We start from the raw sequence: 21,938 nt of genomic DNA, 5'->3' as shown, positions 1-21,938 counted from the left end.
CATCCTTCCTCTTTTGCTTCCAACTGGTAAAAAGCAGCAGTTTTCTTTTTCCTTTTTACAATATGTGTTAGGCATACAAATAGTGCTGAGATGAAGATAAAGATTGGCCTAAAGGTAGATTATATCAGAAAGGTAATAATGGCTCTATTGTGAAATGTCCAATGAAATCCCCCTAGAGATAAAAATCATTTGAGTGCTCTTTTCCATGTGAAAGAAATCATCTACCTTTCATTTTCCAAAGCAGTTCTGGAAAGGATAGATGCAGTCAAAAGCAAACAGAATAGCAGATATGTAAGATATCTGATTAGTATCATTAAGATTTTTCTTCAGAACCAGGTCCAATCTATGCTGTAAGAGATAATTCTGTATCTAACACTATAAGAGCTGTGGTAGTGCAGTGGTTAGAATGCAATATTGCAGGCTAATTCTTCCAACTGCCAGAAGTTTGACTCTCACTGGCTCAAGGTTGAATCAGCCTTCCATCCTTGTGAGGTCAGTAAAATGAGGAGCCACACTGTTGGGAGCAAAATGCTGACTCTGTAAACCACTTAAAGAAGCTGAAAAGCACTGTGAAGCAGTATGTAAGTCTAAGTGCTATTGCTATTACCAACAGTACTTCTTCAAATGCCCACCAGAGAACAAAAGTTCCAGAATTATCATGTGATCAGTTTGCAAATCCATTAGAATCCATTCACCTAAGCAGGTAGAATAAAAGTATTTTCTTCAAAAACAGCATTTGGTCTTTTTTTTTTTACAAAAAAGACAAAAGTTTTCAAAGATATTTCAAGATATTTTTTTAAAAAAGTATAAATTAAGAGAATGCCACCTCAAGAAATTTATCTCTGTAGAAAATAAGCATTAATTGCTCAGAATAACAAGTAGAGCATTTTTAACAAATTTTTATAGGCACACAAATATTAATGTGATTAGTTTGCCATGTTCCATATAATGTATGTGAACTACAACTTAGACGAGAGAGAATGCATAGAATATGTAGAATCTGCCATTAGCTTTAAGATGTGTTAAGCTAACTCTTGAAGGTTAGCTCAAGTACCCCTGGGATAAACAGTAAAGTGTTACACTGCACTTGATCCCTGAAAGAGAGAAGTGTAATTTGTTGAAGTTATTTGTCTTCCATACTGTACAACACACAAACTCTCACTTGTTTTGGAAAATTGTTCAGAAAGGCTTTGAGAAAGGACAAAATCCTTGACTATCCTTTATAAAAATAAGCATTTTTTTAATCCTATATGACCTAATGAACATTAAACATTGGCAAATAATGTAGGAATGTGAATGAAAGAAAAATGAGATTTTATGCAGCATCAAACAAAATTATAGTTGCAAAATTATGGAAAGTAGCAGCTATACTTTAATCTTCACGGGTCAAACCTACCTTGACTGTGTCCTAGTCACTGAAGTTTAAGAGGATCTAGACAAAATGCACGGCATTTGGGAGTAACAACGATACTCAAGGAAACTAGAAGCTAAGTCCTGTAAATAGAGACTGGGAAAACTGAACGTAGTCTTGAAAAGAGAATAAAGAAAAATAGGATACCACACTTCTAAAATACCTGAAGGATAAACTGCGTACAGAAACCAAGACTTGTACTTTAGCATTCCAGAAGGGAAGACATGGAATAATGGAATCAAATTACAGGAATACAGACTGTGAAAGAAAAGACCTTTCTAATATTAAAAATAGTTTGGAAGTAGAACTAATTCCTCAAGGATGTGGTAGAATTCATTTCATTTCATTACATGTATTCAAGAGGACAAACATCCATCAGATATGCTTAAATTTGTATTTTTGCACAAAGCAGGATTGGGCTTACTGAATTAAATCATGGGTCCCCAAACTATGGTCTGTGGCCCAGTACCAGGCTGTGGCCTGTTGGCCACCGGGCTCCAGGAATAGCTGGCGAGCCCCCCTCCCACTCATGGTAGCACCACAGCGCAAGCACTAGCGGCCCCATTTGCACATATGCAGGGACGCTAGCACTGCTGCCAGCGTCATGCGGGTACCAGCAGCCTACTTGCACATGCGCATGGGTGCCAGTGTGCACACTGCAGATGCCCTGCTTGCACATGTGGGTACATGCTAGTACCACCATTGTGCATGCATCCCAGTTGCGCATGTGCACACAGGACTGCACATGTGCACATTTCCCTGCTGCTCCCTTTCCTTCCAGGCCGCCAAGCCGGAAAGTTTGGGAGCTCTGATTTAAATGGTTCCAACTATTTTTAAGTTCATAAGTACAACACAAGACTCTTAAATAGGTGAGATTAAAATTATGTGACATAGTTATAGTCACATTGTTCTTAATAGTGTATACCACAAACCTATGATGCCCCCAGAAAACTCTTAGCATGTTGTGTTTTGAAAATCACTGTACCTGAACATGATCTCATTTGCTTACCTTTCCTACCAGTCAGTCAGATCTTCCAGTGAATTTGTGACATCCTTTACGAAAAGGTCAATCTTTAGAATTGAAGAGAAATTTTATGTAATTTTGCACCAGTGTTTCCATGCCTATGAGTCTTATTATTAACTACATTTTATACACTAAAAATGGTGTTTTAGTAACTCAGTAGAAGCCACTTGATAGCAATTAAGGTTAAAGTTTAACCATTCTAGAAGGGATGACATAGAATAATGGATTCAAATTACAGAAGAACAGTGATTGAATATTAGAAAATAAGACCTTTCTAATATTTAAAAGCAGTTTGAGAGCAAATCAGAAGTGTGTGAGTTCTTGTCTCCCACCCTAGATATAAAGCCAGCTAGGTGACATGGGCTAGTAATTCTCTCTCAGCCTTAGGAAGCAGGCAACGGCAAACAGCTTTTGAAATCTTCCCAAGAAAATCACAGTGCCTTGTCCAGGCAGTTGCCAGCAGTCAAAAAAAAAAACTGACAGGAAGACATGCAGACATAAACTTTATAATAAAAAAACTATTTTTTATTGATCCAAAACAACTGAAACAAAATCAATCACATCATCAACTAAAAAAACATCACAAATGTATTTTTAACCCTATTTATTTATTTATTTAGATTTATATACCGCCCTTTCCCGAAGGACTCAGGGCGGTTTACAGGGCATTTAAAAGAAAATCAATACAAACGTTAAAACAAATTAAAAAAGATTAAATAAAACCCTGAGAAAAATAAAAAAAACCCAGTTAAAATTAAAATTAAAAAATTCTCAGCCTTTAAAGACCAACAATTTATCCCCTAATCAGAGCAGGCACAGGGAATGTTTCAAAGTTCAGGAATACAGCTAAAGAAGGCCTCAAATCATGTAAGTGTAATTCCCCAAACAACTAGGAAAGTGATCCAAAAGAATACTTCACTTTGAATGACTTTGGCTAAAATAATTTTTAAAAGGTAATTATGAGCATTTACTATAAGAAAGAATATTTTTCTTCTTCTCTTTCTATTCCTAATCATATAAACTTCACACCAGGAAGTGGAGAAGTCATGGTGGAATTATCAGTATATCTGAAGCTGGGTTCTGAAACTTTTCTTAAAAAATTAATTGGTCCTACCTTTAAAAAATGAGCATATGGGTAGTCCTTGACTAATTATGTGTCAATATGTCTCAATAATGGAGCCTAGAATTTCCACTGCAAGTCATGGTGGTTATATGTTGAAGCACCCATGTGACCAGACTTGATTTTATGACATTTCTCATAATGGTTATTAAATGAACACAACAGTTGCTAAACATATCAGTGTATTCCTATGGATGTTTTTTTTGCCAGAAATTGCTAAAAACAAGCAAAAAATGTCATTAACCATGGCCGTGTGACTGAGGAATGCTGCAACCTGCTGAAAAGGTGAGCCAGTTGCCAGGAAATAAAATGCACATTCATGTGACTGTGGGGATAAGTGCAGCCATCAGAGCTCCAGAAATGAGTCATAAGAAGCCTTTGGGAAATTTGTTGTAATTCTGAATGGTCACTAAGTGACCAGTTATTAAGCAACAACTATCTGCATACTCTGCATAATTTTAACAGGCAGATATGCAATAGTATTTCTGATTCATTAACACACCAACTACAACACACACCAACAAGCCTGATTCTAACGAACTAAAGTTGGTAACAACAGATCTCTTCTAAACCCAATGGAAGACCTGTGGAATCTTCACATGGATTTTAATAGAATTTGCATCAATCCTGAAAGATATAAATGAGGAGCATCAGAAATTGAATTGTATCCAAAATTGAATTGGAGGCCATCAGAGCATGAAATGCACTAATGTGGCATATATTCACATTGATTGAGTTTTTCCTTGTTATGATGACAGAAATCTTACATGTTGCTGTTGCTTAGCTATAGCTTATACAGTGTCTCTAGGCAGTTAAGCCTGAGAGATGTTATAGATACTACTGTCAATCCTCATTTGCACCAAAACCTAAAGTGAAGACAAGAATGTATAGGAGAAGCAAGTTGTTACCAAAGGACACACAGATTATTGGTTTGGCTGTAGGTGGAAGATGGCATTTTAGGTGCCAGAAATGTCTGATTACACAAAAGGTTTGTGATTCATAGTGATTGCTGATGATCCAAAATCACCATTAAAATCAGAAAGGAAACATATAAAGAGACCTCATCCTAATTGTTCTAATTCTATTTTTGAATTTCAGCACGCCCACTCATTCATTAATGCTACCTTTGGGTTCTCAGTAATGTCTCTAGAGAATGTATGTATTCACGCTTTTTTGGCCACAATATTAACTAGAAAAAGATTTAAAATGGAATTTGCTGTAGTTTGGTCACCAGGTTTATGGTTTACATAAATGGAAAGCAAATATATAACACGTAATTCACCAATGGCATGTGGTCAGTACAAAATATGAGCATTGACAGCAACAAAGTAAGATTAGTGTTTGAAACTTGCATTTCTATATGCTGCTTACTTTTTACAAATAAAAACAAACAAGTAAACCTCCCCCCCCAATCAAATTTCATAACAGAATACAGAATTTTGTAGAACTTTTTTGGTCAAAGTAATTGATTAACCTATAAAAGCTTTTTATCTACAATAGCAAAAACCTAATACTATAAAGAATGTCACCTACATACACTTGTTTTGAATAATCAGGTGTGGTCAACTTTTGTGGGTTGAGAAAAGCAACTTCACAATGATTGCAGATTCTTCTTTAGAAACAAAATTTCTGGTGTCTAAAATTGTGAAGTACAAAAGTGACCACAATGCTTAGATATTCTATGGTTGTATCCTAGGTGTAATTTAGTTGTAACATAGGGGAACACAAAACAAGATTTTCCCTTACTTAAAAATGTAGCACAGCATCACCTACTTTATTTTTTACAAATTTCAGTCTCAATGTAACATTTTAAACCCAAACTCAAGGAAATAGGTCATGATCCAAGTACAAAGTCAAAGTTTGTAATCAGAGAATTAGTTGTCCATCCCAAATTATCCATCACTCTTTTGTACTACCTGAGTTCACACATAATGTACCTAATGTGAACAGATTTTTTGTTGAAAAAATGATAAGCATTATGGTTTCTTGAATTATACTAAATTTATGCAACATAGCCAATTAAACAAATCACTTTATGGCCACTATTCTCTAGTATCAATTTATCCCAATATGTGAGCTCCAAGATACATAACTAAAAAGGACAATTATGAAAACTGGATTTTGAAGGCCAATATGGAAATACTTCCATATTTCAAGTACATAGATACCTGTGTAACAAAAAATGCTCAGGTGATTAGGCAAATTTTGTAACTGTGCATCACTGCAGAATACATAAGAACATTTCATTTCCAAAAGAGGCACGCAGAATAACAGATGCTGAATAAAACTCACAGAAGAGATAGTTCTATGCACCAATGCAATTTATTTGTGAAGAAAATAACTTTACCTAGGTGAAATATTCTAATAACTATCACTGATTGTCAGAAAAAGTATAGTTTTATTGCAACCTCTGTAGTATATTTGTAAATTCCATGTTACTCTGAGCAGCATTGTATTTAGAGAAGTCTTATAATTCTAATCAAGTTCAATATTGCATACAGTATCTAGCATTTTAGTATTCAACCCTATTCCAGTTCTCTTTTATGTGTACTTCTTCAATATCTAAAAGGTTTATCAAATTTCTGCATAATGAAATTTCAAATCTAACATATATTATTTTTAAAAAAAACACAGACAGGATATCTGCCATTTTCATAGCTATTAGTTTTTACCTTCTAGCACTACTAATATTAGTACATATTCAAGTACATTCTTTCCAGTGTATTCACAAAGCATAGTTATTGTAAGTAGTTGGTAATCAGAAAGCCAGTATGGTGTAGTGGTTAAGGCATCAAGGCTAGAAACTGGAAGGCTGTGAATTGTAGTGCTGACTTGGACACAAAGCCTGCTGAGTGACCTTGGGCCAGTCACTTTCTTTCAGCTCTAGGGAAGGAAGGAATGGTAAACCACCTTTAAAAAAAATTTCCAAGAAAACTGTAGAAATTTTTCCAGGCAATCTACAAGAATTGGACAATTGAATGGAAGGAAAAAAACTGCTAATGCATGACATCAGCAGAGATATTCAGCCAAAATACTGATTCTAGGCAGTACTCAGGGAGGAAAAATAATGGAAAAAAGGAGTAGCCTTAATATAGATAGCATAACTTGTGCACACTCAACCGCAAAGCTGCCAAGTCAATTACCTATCAATGACTATGCAGCCACTGCAGATTTTTACCTGCCTTTTTGTTATACCATCAATAACAACAACAAAAATGTTAAGGTAGTAGGAGTTCCTGAACCTACTTAATTTTAAGTTAGATTTTTCTATCTATCTTATTAGAATTTGGACTCATTGTACTTACTAGATTCCCAATGTACTGGGAGAGGCCAAGAATAGCAACAACAGTATTGCTCTAATATATTCCTGAATAGAAGATTGAAGAATACAAATAGCAATTTACTCAGCACTGCTGATATATAAAATTAAAACATTATTCCAATGGAGTGCTCACAAGTCCTTCTTGAAATCACAGGGGAAAGGTAAGCAACCTTCAGTTCATTTATCAAAGTTTCTTTATTTCTTACGTACAAAGGTGATAAAGAGTAATTTATATGACATTTTGAGTACAGAGTGATTTATCATTCATCTTATTCATATGCATGTCCTCTTAGCTAAAAGGGTCATCATTATTTTTAACAGCTAATGTACTAAGATTCCAGAGAGTACAGTGCATAACTTCCTATACTGATCTGAATTAGCACCGCACTCACTAACACATTTAGTTTAATAACTACATGCTGAAATAATTACTCAACTTCCTAATTTTACTAAAATTAAATGGAAGCCTCATAACTGGAATCAAGGCCAGGGAAACAAACTCTATTTATCTGCTTACAATTCAATGCTGAATTAAGATTTAAAAACTTATCTGAAAATCCCAGTGGTCACTTCAGTTTTCTTTCCCACAAAGTTTGAGAAAATAAAGTCTGTGAATATTCTATTAGAAAGCACTGATAACCTGAAAATTTCCAAATATTGCTAGAGAGTTCTTTAGAATTTGTGTTCTTGTCAGATTCCTCCCAGCTCTTCTTCCAATATTTAATATAAAAACTGAATGATTGTTCTACAGTACAAAATGCCCATACTTGTTCATTTGTCTACAACACTGCAAATCATATACCACTCTAACTTGGCACACTGAATTAAAATCTCAGGGTGAGCAAGACAAAACACCACAACTCTCACATATTTATCGCATAAAATTCATTAATCTAGCTGAATTTATGTAAAGTGAGTTTACTTAAAATCAGACTTAAGAGTCACTTAATATCTCCTGAGTTATTTTATTCAGTGAACAAAGTGAGATACATTTTAAAAAGTTAGCTCATTATATTAAAGTATATTATAGTTATACAACACTGCTTAGCGTGCCAAGTTAATGATTTTACATCTTAGCTTATAGCTTTGTCTATCATATTCCATTCTAAGCACATAAGGCAAAGAATAAAATGAAGAGAGAAATTCGGGGCTAACTGCTCAAGATTTTACAGCTGTTTAATTAAAACATTTTTACCTATGCCTCCAGAATCAATCAACTATAACAAAAACCTTTACTCACTGTCCTTAATGATAATACAAAAAGAGTCATCAAAAAATATTTTATGCAGCCAAAAGAGGACTATATTAGATGGATGTGGAATGCATACTATAAATTAGGAATAATTATAGCAATACTTAAAGAAAGCCTTGACAAACTTCATGTTACCTCTATAGAGTCAATACATTGTTTATTTGTTCCCCAGGGAGATGAGCTCAATGAATTAAATGGTACAATAGCTAGATAGTGTAACAACAAAAATCTCTTGCAGAAATGTAATGTAAGTAAGTGTATAAACATCCCCCCCCTTTCAATTAAATAGTCGTCTAACACTGTACTTAATGAGTTAAAAGCAATCCATTTTTAAAAGATCCCATTTAACCACATTGTCTATTAAGGGAGGAGACTAAATTCAGAGAAGACTGAAAAATGTTTACTGTCCATTCATCCTGGAAAAGAAGTGGACACAGCTGATAATGTGACAGCTCTTTATTGAATGTAATCGCTTAAGTCAAAGCAGCCAGAAAGCTTGCTTGTGGAAATGTTGAAGTGACCTTTCTAGCATGCTAATTAATATACCTTCAGGTGTGGATACATCAGCAATTATTTGTAGATAAAGAAGGAGGTTTTTTGCTAGCTGTGTCATTTTAAACAAAGGGTAGAATATAATTCTGATATAAAAGGAAAGCTTTCATGTTAATCAAGGCTCTCCATTAGAGATTTTATTACATTAGTACACATACTGTACTAACATGCGGATCACAGAAAATTCTTCCAATATAGTTCATATCAAAATTATTTTAAAAAGTATGCCTCATTTGGCAAACTGATGCCTAGTTAAGCATGTACATGCTTATGGACAAACTGCACATTTCTTTCTAAATCTTCATCTGCTTCTTTCGTATTTTTTATTCTAGGACAAATTTCTCTTTCTTCTCAATACCTAAATCATGCTTCACCCTCTCTCCTATAACAAACTGGCTCGAAAATCATATATTTATATGCATACTAAGATTAAAAGGAATTTCTACTCTAACTGTAAACATGTTCCTCTTCTCTAAGCCACCTTTTAATCTCTTTTTATTAAAGTGGCATATAATGCAATAGTGGTACTAATAGGATTCTAACACTCCCCCCACTGCTCCCCCGCCATGCTGTCATGCAGTCTGGACTCTACAGTGGAAATATCTGATTGAGGTCAGTGAGGAGATTTAAAGTCTCACTAATAAGTTGAAATCTTTTATGTTCAAACACTTCCGGAATACCCAACTATTACAGGAAAAAATAAATCCAACTTCTTCATTTACAAAGTCTCCTGAAACAATCTTTTCAATGACAGGTAACAAGTGACATTTCTCCCAACTTTTTTAAAGTCCCAGACTCAGAAACATCATTTTAAAAAAGTGAAAAAAGCAGTCAAAATTTACTTTTTCTATGGGGGAATTTCAATCTCACACAAGTGCCTTAAGTGCTAAATAAAATCTAGTCATTGTTTGTCAGCTACTGAAAAAAGATATATCATCTACTAGGGAACGTTTTTGCAGTTGCTATGATCCTGTAGAAATCCATTCAGATCTGGGATACTTGCTCCCAAGATTGCAGTGGGTTCCTCAATGTTATATGTGCAATAAACAACTTTATTTGGATCTGTTAAAACAGATCATTAGCCTTATAGCTATAATTCTATCAGACTCTTAGGGAGGGGGGGGCATAGAAGGCACATTTTCTTCTACAGAAATATGTGTGGGATCGGAGTGCAGGAAAATTTCCAAAGCGGGGGGGGGGGAGAGGAGAAAACGAAGAAGCGGAAAAAAGCTGTCCCCTTTTTCTCCTTCCCCACAAAGCAATGCCAAGCCGATTAAGCATCACCGCCCAAGCCCAGAGCAACCCTTTCCTTACCTTCTCTGTAGTTGCTGCTGCCGTTGCCGCCGCCGCGGAAAGCTCTCAAGTCTTTTGTCAGTGGGGGATCCCCAGTGACACTGGCCCTTTCTTAAACCGAGTGGTTGTTTTGCTCCGACGAACGCGCCGGGAGACCAGGGGCAAGCCCCTCGTCCTGGTCCGGCTTTAATTCGCTGGAGATGCTGCGAAGCGGCGGCCGGGGAGGGGGGGCGGGTTAGTTGCAACAGAAAACAAGGCTCCGCTCCAACTGAGCCCGGCGCTGCGGGATCCCTCCGGCGGTCCCAGGCTGGGGAAGCTCCCGTCGGCCCAATTTGGGTGAGATCAGCGGAACTGGGGGGGGGGGGGGAAAGAGCGGAGAGGAAGACGACTTGGCAGAATCGAGAGCCCCTTTCCCCGGCTGCCTCTTCAGGGCCTGCCCGTTCCGTCTCTCTTCATGCTGCCTTGGGGGAAGCAACTCCCTAGAGCTGGCCGCGCGCCCCGAGGCCCCCCCCCCACCGGCGGCCCGCGGGACCCCGAGGCGGTCGGGGTAGGAGCGCGTCTGCCAAGCTCCGCCGCGGCCTCCCCGGGGCCTGCAGGCACGCCTTGCGGGGAACGCCAGGCCCGGCTGTGGTTTGGAGAGGCTGGCGGGGAAAGCCCCCGAGAAGACGGCGGGCGACAAAAAAAAGAGGTGGCGGCCCGGCCTGGAGAGCTGCGCTGCGCTTGGGCTGCCTTGGCTTCACTCACTCCTTCACTCTCTGGTCGCCGGCTTGGGCTTTTTCTCAGCAGCGCCCCGCCGCCGCCGCCGCTGCTGCTGCTGCCGCCGCCGGTCCAAATGCCACCATGCCAGCAGCCGAGCGGCCCCCTCTCCACGGGGAAGGCGGGCTCCCGGGCGGCGCTTAACAAGGCTGCTGCCCGGGGTAGCCTCTCTCGCTTGCGGGGAAGCCGACTGAAAGCGGCGACGGCAGCAGCAGCGCCGCCACCGCCGTTCCCTTTCTCCCTCCCCCTCTCCCTCCTCCTCCTGCTCTTCGTGGGTGGCGCCAGGAGACTCCTCGCCCTCGCGCCCACCCGGCCTCAGGACAGCCCAGGAGCGAAGAGCGGCGGCTGAGGGCAGCGGTAGCCACCCAGGCTCTGTGTCATTTCTGTCCGCGCCGCGGGCTGCGAAGAGGCGGGGCGGGGCCAGGCCGCCGACATACACGCCGCCCAGTGACAGGCGGCGCACGCGGGCCCAACCAGGAGAGGCCCCCTGCTGCAGAGGCCCTCCCCCTCTCCCGGCCCCCGCCCCCTCCCGTGTCTCCTTCATCCGCTCCGGGAGAGCGAGCCAGAAAGGGTAGTGCAGTGTTTCCCAACCTTAGGAACTTGAAGATGCGTGGATTTCAACTCCCAGAATTCCCCAGCCAGCATAGCTGGCTGGGGAATTCTGGGAGTTGAAGTCCACGCATCTTCAAGTTCCTAAGGTTGGGAAACGCCAGTTCCGCGAAGGAAGAAACTGGGGTCCCTTCTTTCTCAACGCACCGGACTGCTCCAGAATAAGAGCCTTCCTTAAAAAAAGTCGCCCGGTTCGGCTCCGTGATACCCGGCTCCGTGATAGCCGGCGATGGAAAATATCTGGTCCAAACCCAAAAACCCGAAGTGAACAAGTGCACGCGGTCTCACGCCTGCGCTTCCTGCTTGGAGAGCGCCGCGGGACTCTGCTCGGACTACCTGTGGCGAGAAATCAGTGAAAAAGGCTCGTCAGGGACCGAAGGAGTTCTAAATGCAAAGCTCCGCAAAGGGGGCGGGAAAGAGTCCGAAACGTGGGTTCGTTGCTGAACGCTCAGCGCCGAATTTCAGAAGCTTGCATCCTAATTTCTCGATTCTAGTTTACGATCCGAAGGAAGGTAGCTAGACTAAAAGTTTGCCAGATGAGGGAGTTTATCACTTCAAGGTGAATCTGACAGTTTCACATTCGCCAAAAAGAAGGCTGTGTAATCAGGTTCCGGAGCGAAAAGGAACCTGACTTTTAAATGAAGCCAGAGAGTAGAGACTCTGGCAAGCTGATGCTTCTGTTTTAGTTTCATAAACCTTTTGTGCTTGTCTTGCGGTCTTCCCAGTTTCCATGGGGACTCCTCTGAAACTGGCACTTCGTGGGTTGTGTTCTAAACGAATAATCCCTTCTATACTCTTTCTGCAGGAGTAGATATCCACGTGAAATCACCACCCACAGGACTGGGTGCCCTTAGAAACATCCTTGGAGCCATAATGTCCTGCATTATCTAGGCATGGTATATATCCTTGCTACCGTTTTGTTTAGTCTCATGATGTTTCCTTCATCACGTCCACATCTGAGACGGCTTCAACTCATTGTGCGCCATTCTAATATTAACCTTTTAAGCAACAGATTGCTTCAGTTTCACAGGACAAGGAACCTGACACATTTAAATACCGATTTGGTCAGGGTCATCATTAGTAAAGGTAAAGTTTCCCCCGCACATGCGTGCTAGTCATTTCCAACTCTAGGGGGCCGGTGCTCATTTCCGTTTCAAAGCCAAAGAGCCAGCGCTTGTCCAAAGATATCTCCGTGGTCATGTGGCCGGCATGACTAGACGTCAAAGGTGCACAGAACGCTGTTACCTTCCCACCGTAGTGGTCCCTATTTTTCTACTTGCATTTTTATGTGCTTTCGAACTGCTAGGTTGGCAGAAGCTGGGACGAGTAACATGCGCTCACTCTGTTATGCGGCACTCGGGATTCGACCCACCAAACTGCCGACCATCTGATCGACAAGCTCAGCGTCCTAACCCACTGAGCCACCGTGTCCCTGGGTCATCATTAGATGACTTCATGTGGGTGGACTCAATCCTGAACTTACTGGTCACATTAGGGTGGTGTGAACATTCTTCCTCCTCTGAAGTCCTTGAGAAATGGTCTACCAGAGCCACTCCACTGTGGGCAGTGGGAGAATTATTTCAAATTGGCTACTTCCAGTGGACCAGACATACTTGTAATAGTGAAAATAGCTGCACAGAGAAATGGAAGGAAGACCCTCAGAGTTTTCTATCTTTCGCTCTGCTACTTCACAGCACTTCTCATGTCCAGCAGTTGTTAATTTAGGTTGCTTTTAGACATGGGTTCAGAACTATTCCAAAATAGTATTGTTCTACAACTTCTGCTGGGAAGTTATCTTTGAATGTACCTGTACAAAACACTTGTGCAAAAAGAAAACAATTTTTGACAGATGGCCAATCAATTGCAAATCCAACCAAGAGAGTGGTTGGTGGATGTTTTCCAGCCAATGATGTTCAGTAGGAGGAGAAAGAAAAAAAGCCAAGGGAATCTAGAAATGCCTATCTTTAATTAGTCCTGTACACCAAAAATAAGGAAAGCACCATTTGTTGGTATCATGCAGATGGGAGGATAGAAATTGCCTGTGGGTACAGCATATTTTATGCTGGTATAGTTCTGTGCCAGTTCAAGCATTTTAACTTGGGTGAAAAGAAGAAATCCGATTTATATTTAGAACAGACATATTTCAGACCTTAAGGCCATATTTAAGTAAGTGATATTTATCTTAAAACTTCTCTTCAGGAGATTTATTCAAAGACCCATCCCCATTTTAATTCATAAGCCCAATATTATTCCCTGATATTTTCAGTCTTACCTCTTAATGAGGTTGGCTCATCTCCAGTCAGTAAGTGAAAACAGCCTTGTGTGGTCACTTAATGTACCAGAATATAGGTAGTTGGTTCACCCCTAAATCTTTGTTATCTACCACAGATTTGAGATATATAAACTCAATTATATTCCATCATAATACCCATTATCTTGGAGTTTTAATAGCTGACTTGTTGCCAGGATGACCAGAGTTGTTTTGGAAATGTTGAGAACCATGGCCCTATATCATCTGACCTAGCCACTGGTCAAGATTAGTTAGTTCTATGTTTCTAAAGGACATGGACAGATGCACAATCATGGCAGGTTTGTGTACCCTCTCAGAGGGACTATTTCTGTTTTAGTGTTTCTAATTATACTTTTCACTTTAGATGTTTGGGAAACATATTTCCCTGGGTTTCTTTACTTCACATTCCCCGGAATTTTTGAGAAATGGCTATGGTAAGAGGAACAGAAAACACAGCCAAAAAGATTTTTAAAAATTATAGAATTGCGTAACAACAGATCCACTTACTCATACAGTTGGTGGACATTTTCCCATTAATAGTGATATGCTAAGGGAGAATGGCAGCAAACCCAGAGGAGAAACCAATCATGTTACCTGTAATAACTGGCACACACATAAATCATGACAATAGGATTCAGTAAGGATTCGCAAGAGGGACAGAATAGGGATTGGTAATGAGGATGGTTGGTTGATAATAATACTGGTTTGTGGCAACACAATGGGAGATGGATAGTCTTTTAACTTAGTATTTCTAAATCTGGAACTAACCCTGAAATTACAATTTTAGGAAGATATTAGGAAAGATATTTATCCATCCAACAATTTTTTATCTAAGTAGTTACATTGAACCACAAGGTGGGCTGTAAATAAATTAGCACTAGCAGTAATAGATTTTCCATGAATGTTTCTTTCCAAAAACCTGCCTGTTTCTTGTTAACTGAAGTGTGTCTAACTGAACCTAGTACCTGATCATATGGAACAAGATGTTCTCTTTGTATTGGAATCCAATGTTCTACTTGGTAAAGATGCATAAAATCGTGTGTTTTGGGGAGGAAGGAGATGAAAGTAAATGACATCTGTCATGATGAAAATTGCTTCATTTTGATGTTAAGTCATTTTGGCATCATCCCAGTTTCTAATAGTCACTGATACTACAAATAAAATTAAGTATGCATATCCCCCCCCCCCAGTCTTTGTGTATTGTCTTGTTGTGATGGGCAAGTTCCTGGGAAGAATGAGGGAAGAACCCACAAGTATGTCAAGGTATCCCAAACAGGATCACCTAAAGTATCCCAAACAGGATCACCTAAAGTATGAAGGGACGCGGTGGCTCAGTGGGTTAGGACGCTGAGCTTGTCGATCAGAAGGTCGGCAGTTTGGCGGGTCGAATCCCGAGTGCCGCGTAACAGAGTGAGCGCCTGTTACTCGTCCCAGCTTCTGCCCACCTAGCAGTTCGAAAGCACGTAAAAATGCAAGTAGAAAAATAGGGACCACTACGGTGGGAAGGTAACAGCGTTCCGTGCGCCTTTGGCGTCTAGTCATGCCGGTCACATGACCACGGAGACGTCCTCGGACAAACGCTGGCTCTTCGGCTATGAAACGGAGATGAGCACCGGCCCCTAGAGTCGGAAACGACTAGCACGCATGTGCGGGGGAACCTTTACCTTTACCTTTAAAGTATGAAGGTCATCCCGTATATCCACCATTTTCAAGGAGAATATCAATAATTGCTTTGGAGGTTTGAACTTCATTGATGGAGAACAAGAGGAACTGTGGGATGGATTTAAGGAAGTAATTAAGGATGAAAGTGAAGAAGAGATTGCCAAAGATAAAAGAGAAGAAAGCAAACTGGATATCACAACAAACTGGAATTTGATAAGAGAAACCAAAGCTAGGCAAAACAAAAACCTCAAGAAGAATCTTCGCAAAGAGTTTTACAGAATTATTAGAAAAGACAAGAAGCAGGCTTACAACAACACCCACAAGGACATTGAAGATGGAAACAGGCATGGAAAAACAAGGAAAGTTTTCCAAATGATCTCTGAACTCAAAAAGACATTCCAGCTTGGAATATAGGATGGACAGATTCAAAAAGATCAAATAAAGATGAAAGGAGCATACAGAAATACTGTAAATTAGAGAAATCAACATCCTATATACTTAGATTTTTCCTATTTACAAGAACTTGCAGTACTAGAAAATGAAGACAGATCACCATTTTGGTTGTTGGATAACTAGAGGAACTGATGGGATACCCACAGAAATATGAAAGCTAACAGAATCTGTAAAGATCCTAATCAAGTGATGCCAGCAAATCTGAAGAATTACCTAGTGGCTAACAGATTGGAAGAGGCTGATCCACGTTCCAATAAAAAAAAGGTATAACAGAATGTGCAAACTACCTCACAATATCCTTAATTTCACATGCTAGCAAAATAATGCTTACAATCATCCAATGCAGATTAGAGCCTTACATGAAAAAAGGAGATGCCAGATGTTCAGACTCGCTTTAGAAAAAGCCCAGGAACATGAGACATTGCTGATGCAAGCTGGATAATTGAGAAAGCCAAAGAATATCAAAAAGAAGTCAGTATGTGCTTCATTGCATAATAAAAAAAGATTTTGGTTGTGTCAATCATGTTCAGTTATAGCACGTGCTTAGAAAAATGGGAATTCCAAATCATCTCATTGTCCTTATGCAAAATCTGTATGCAACTCAGGAAACCACAATACAGGCAGAACTAGCTTCAGGTTGACAAGTGAGATAAGGCTGTATACTCTCCCCTTATTTATTCAACCCATATGCTGAATGTACAATAAGGGAAGCTGGATGGGATGTGGTTTAAAATTGAAAGAAGAAACATCAATAACCTGCATGATGCTTATGACACTACTCTGGTAGCTGAAAAGCAAAGGATCTGCAAATGCTAACAATAAATATCAAGGAGCACAGTAAAAGAATGGATAAAATTAAATATTTTAAATGAAATATTTAAATAAAGCAGTCTAGAAATATGCTGCAGACTAGCACTTGGTAGAAGCCTTGAAAACCTATTCAAATACTGGGTTTTGTGAATACCTACAAGCATCAGAATAGTGTGAACTGTGGTATTCCCTCTGATATTCTATAAAATGAAAATTGGACTTTGAAGAAGCTGGATAGAAAAAGTATTGATGTTTCTGAACTTTGGTGTTGGAGAAGACTTCTGAGAATACCATGGAGAATACCAGCTAACAAAACAAACAGATGGAACATTGAACAAAACAACCCAGAATTCTCACTTGAGCACAAATCACCCGACTCAAATTATCCTGCTTGAAAGACGTAATGTGAAGGCCTAGCTCCCCGGGGAAACCTCGAATGTTGGGAACAGTGGAAAGAAGAAAGAAAAGAGAAGAGAATGAGAAGCAAAGAGGATGGACTGAATTACAGTGGTTGTGAGTATACTCTGGGAAGACTTGAAAGACCAGATTAAAGACTTATCATCATGGAGAAAATCTATGTGGTTGCTAAGAATCAACACCAAGTTGATGACATGTAATCAATCAATCAATGCACTTTTAGGTTCAGGAGAGATTATTCATCTCTTCTTCTTTCTAGCTAAACTGTTATACATTTTTCTTTTTCTTTTTAAAAAAAATTCTGCATGGGATTTCTCCCCTGAGCAGCAAAGTAACATCTTTTTCATACCATTAAAATGTCAACATTCAACATACTAAAATAATACCTAATTTCCTAGTCTCATTCTCATGTCAGATGTTAATGCCATTTCTTTTAGATCACTTTTTTAAATGAAATGCAATATATTTTGTCTCTGTGATCATTTTGCTGCTTTCTGAAAACAGCTAAAAGAAAACACAGCAGTCAGAAGTGTTTAGTGTATTAGCTGTCTACAAGTAGGTGCATTTACTTGGAAATAAACCTCATGAAGCCTGGGGAGAGTTCTGAATACAGGATGACAAGACCAGGCTGTCTTATTTTTCCTAGTAGGGTTTGTTTGTGTCCGTAAGCTATTATGTAATCATTTCAGCTTAACTTGTTGTAAGTACCCAAAACATGTTATATGAAAGTCTTGATATATAATGTAACATGTTGTGTGACCCTAGCTTTTTTTGAATAAACTATGATTAAGTGTGGATAATCACAGTCATGAATCAAATCACAAAGATTTGAATATGAACTACCAGCCTGATCTTTCAGTATTTTTTACTCAGTAGATATAAAGTCATGATTGTTATAAATTAACCTTTGGAAACAAAAAAAATATATATGGTAAAATAATTTTAAACAGCCAAGAGAAGCACTTGGCACGTAGCATTTTCCAAATTCTTGCCATTTAACCCACCCAGCCATTTCATATGGAGGCTGGAGAAATGGACATGCATGCCATGAATAATCATGAGAACAATCCTGAATAGGAAAGACGACATGGGACATTTGATTTTTTCCCCCTTTTCTGAACAGTTGAAGAAAATGATATTTCTGGAAAACTTCACACAACCTGCCTTTGCCATCAATCCTACAGCCCTGATTACATGGGTGAACCCAAGTTGTGGTCTGAATGGTTGTGAGTCTCTTGGCAGCTATTTTATGTTATTTTTGTTGGGTTTTTCTTTTTTACTATTTTTATTCTGTTTTAAATGTGAGTTGTCCAGAATGTCTACAAGATGGGTGGTCTATTAAACACAAGTAGCTAAATCCTTCAGTCTGGTGAAAAGTCATTTAAATAAAGACTTGATTTAGTTGATAGGGGAAAAAGTTATTTTATGTCCAAGCTCTCCTCCTAGAACTCTGCTGTAGTCCTTAAGGAAAAGAGCCTTGGTGGAGCAGTGGGCTAATGCCTCCTTAAGTAACACCAGCTGCCTGCAATTAGTGCAGGTTCGAGTCCCACCAGGCTCAAGGTTGACTCAGCCTTCCATCCTTCCGAGGTAGGTAAAATGAGGACCCAGATTGTTGGGGGCAATTAAGCTGACTTTGTAATAATGCTGCTTGGGGGGGGGGGCGAAAGCCCTAATAAGCAGGCATATACATAGAATGAAGGCTATTGCTAAGCACATTGGTTTGTGCTTTAAATTGTAAGCTGCCCTGAGTCTTTGGAGAAGGGTGGGATATAAATGTGATTTAAAAAAAAATAATTAATAGATATCTGGCCACCAGCTATCTCATTCCAGAGGAAATGCCTCTGCTACTGAATTGTCAGGAAGATAAGTGGCAACTCACTCCTCCCTTTTTTTCAGTAACCGGACTTGGTGGAGAATTGTAAGCTAAAGGTTAGATTTCTTTCCCTAAATTATCACCACTAGTTCATTAGGAATTTCAGTCTCTACTGTATTAAAGTAAGATCAGAGCCATAGGAAGAAAAGGAAAACTCTGAAGTCTCTATTAACCCAGAGATTAGATATTGTTTTAGGTCCCAATCAGGATCAATTCAGTGGGTCCAGATTTCATCCCATAAAATAAAACCCAACCTAGGCTGGCATACCTTCATTGATCCTAGCTTGTTGTCCATATTCAGTAGTTCTGGTTTTTAGTCAGCTGCGGATTTTGTTTTGAGATAGCTTCAGAAGAAAAAACAAACTCAAAAGACTGAAACCCTCCCCACCTTTATTTTTTTTTGTAAATAAAATAAAATGCAACTGAGAGGAGAAATCCATCCTCCTGCCTGGGTCCCTTGTATTTGATTTTCCCAGGCTTTGTTTGTATGATACATCCATATTGACTACAATCTTTTGGATGTCAGAATTATTTAAGGAAAGATAGCATTTGCCATACCACATTAATGCATATGTCCATTCTGTCTCCAGTGTGAAATGTTTTACAGTCAGAGTTATGCTGATGAACTGAGGAATATCATAAAGTTCAATTTAGCAGTGATATGATAGGAGACCTATAGCATTTGACTGAAATGCTATAGGCTCTCCTGTTTCAGCAGGAAGTTGGATTAGAAGACCTTCCAAGTTCCCTTCCAACTCTGATGATGTTCTATCATTTAATTATTAGGTATCATGACAACTGACATGTAATGACACCCCAGAAAAATAAATAAAACATATTGGCAAATGTGCAAACGCTCCTGAGCTATAACAAAAATGTGAAAAATTATGGCATGCTACTTGATCTTTTCGTGAACAAGGAGAAATATGATTTGCAAGGAGCCCCTCCCAAATTATTATTCAGAACTTGTGATTGCATAGGAAAGCAAGAATGTCAGGTAAATAGTGCAGGTCTTCATTTGAATGCAACTACTTTTATTAGATTTCATGGGAAAAGCTCCTTTACCCATAGGGCTTGAGCCCATTAGAAACAATGAAAAGTTTTCCTGCAGGGCTACTGATCAGTTCTGCAGACAAATTTTCTCACCAAATCTTCTACAGTTGCACTCTTCAAGTTTTACAGACACGAACATTTATCAACGTAATATTTTGAAGGATGTAAAAGAATGGTACAATGTGGACTACACCTAGAAATTTAACAGACTGAAATCTTGAAATCTTCAGGTAATCCGAGAGTCCTCTGTTTAGCAAATTATTTAGAAGAAAGCAATGGTTTGTTCAGTCACACTTTAAAAAGAAATCATAGTTGGGTGAAAAGGTTTAGAAGAAAGATGCAAAAAGTTAGATCACAAATCATGATCTCCATATCCAGTGGTGGGATTCAGCCAGTTCGCACCACTTCTGCAGAACCAATAGCTAATTTATTGTTGCCCAGGCCCAGAATGGACTTTCGGAAGTGGCATCCACACAGAGAACCGGTTGTTCACATCACAATACTGAGGTTCCATACTGAACTAAACTAAAAAAAAACCTACATTGTAGTCTAGCATGATGTATGGATTATCTAGCCACTGTGTGGATATCTGGATTCAACAAACCATGGTTAACACAAATTTTTATTTAGTGTTTTATAAAAAAAATTCTAGAAAAATCAAGATAGTCACAAGGATCTGAGAAATAAGGGAGAAAAAAGAAAATCTGGGCAGATGATTACAAAAAATATATGGTACATCTAAATAGAGAAATAGATGGATAAAATCTGTTTTTTGTGATCTATATCATGGAAACTTACATTCAGTTTTCTTGTCTATAGTGATCCTGACAGCTATTTGAACCAGTGAGACCTGGAAAGCTTTAGCAAGTATTAACAAGAGACTCAATGTCTTCCAATGAAGTTAGGATCCTAAAGGTTTGCTATTTTGAACATATTATCAATGAAGAAGTACTCCAGAAGAATTTCTCCTGCAAATTGCATAGCATAGTCACATGTAGAAGCCTCCAACTTGCAGGTCATCTCCAGTACTCCTTATGGAGAATAACTGAATTCCCAAGATGGCAATAGATGGTTCACCTCTGATGCCAAACGATCAAGAGGATGCCCACAAAATACATGGTGAAGAACATTCATAGATGCCTTAAAGACTTTAAACATCACATGGGAAGATGCTGACATACTCATCCCAAACTGGAAATAGTGGAGAAGCCTTGCTGCCCAACATGCTACATACTATGGGAGGATCTAATGCTAATGCTAAGCAGAGAAACGACTATGTGTTGTTTGCAGCAGCATGCCAATTGGTGAAGTGGAAGGAAAGGTTGTAACATAGAGAGATACCACTAGGGACACTTCATGTTATGAACAATGGCACATAGAGATTTCTCAAAATTTAAGCTAGAGATATTTCACTCAGACATCCAGGACAAACCACAGTGATGAAAAAAATGACAAAGTATTCAGGGCAATAGCACAGCGCTAACCCAGTCTTTCAAATACACATCCCAGAATGACTATGTCACTTTGTATCATGATTAACATTTTGTATTTGCCCCTCCCCCCATACCTATGATTTTTTAGAACTATTAGGAGTTTTTGTGAATAGAAAAAAGGGTTCTTTCCCCCTAGCAGTTTTTACTGTCTAGGCTTCATTTTGTTTCATACTCACCTTAAAAACTTGTACAGGTAAAATCATTTAGTTTCCTGTCTTTTGCTTAACTTATTTGTCTACATCATATGGTTTGAGTATATGCAATGAAATTATTGGGAAAAACAGAGAGATATTAGGAGCCATCAGAAATTTCCCAATTAATAGCCATAAGATATTTCCCAACTTTTTTACGTAGCTTCCCTGTAGAGTTCAGAAAGCAGGCATGTTGCATGGAAATACTCCAGCCAGAAGTTGACAGATTGTTGATGTCCCAAAGGAATATCTCAGGTGCCTTTTCTTTATGAATTTTGATGATAAAGGTATCATCACTGTATCTCAGAAAGAGTTCAGTTTGTGCTTATAAAAAGAAAAAGAGATATTTTAAAACAG

At 39.1% G+C, this 21,938-nt stretch overlaps 1 protein-coding gene across 2 annotated transcripts in view; it reads right to left on the bottom strand.

Annotated features, from left to right (window-relative positions):
• Nucleotides 1-10,154, bottom strand: part of LARGE1 (LARGE xylosyl- and glucuronyltransferase 1) — a 385,917-nt gene extending 375,763 nt beyond the window's left edge. Inside the window, exon 1 of one of the 2 annotated variants that reach the window (XM_081331422.1) lies at nt 9,996-10,154. The gene's annotated coding sequence lies outside the window, so the exon portion shown is untranslated. The remainder of the gene's footprint in view (nt 1-9,995) is intronic. The other variant, XM_081331421.1, reaches the window with a different exon arrangement.
• Nucleotides 10,155-21,938: the final 11,784 nt, after the last annotated feature.

This window comes from Vipera berus (genome assembly GCF_964194415.1).
Source record: "Vipera berus genome assembly, chromosome: 6".
NCBI lineage: Eukaryota > Metazoa > Chordata > Lepidosauria > Squamata > Viperidae > Vipera > Vipera berus.
This window is presented reverse-complemented; position numbering and strand designations above follow the sequence as displayed.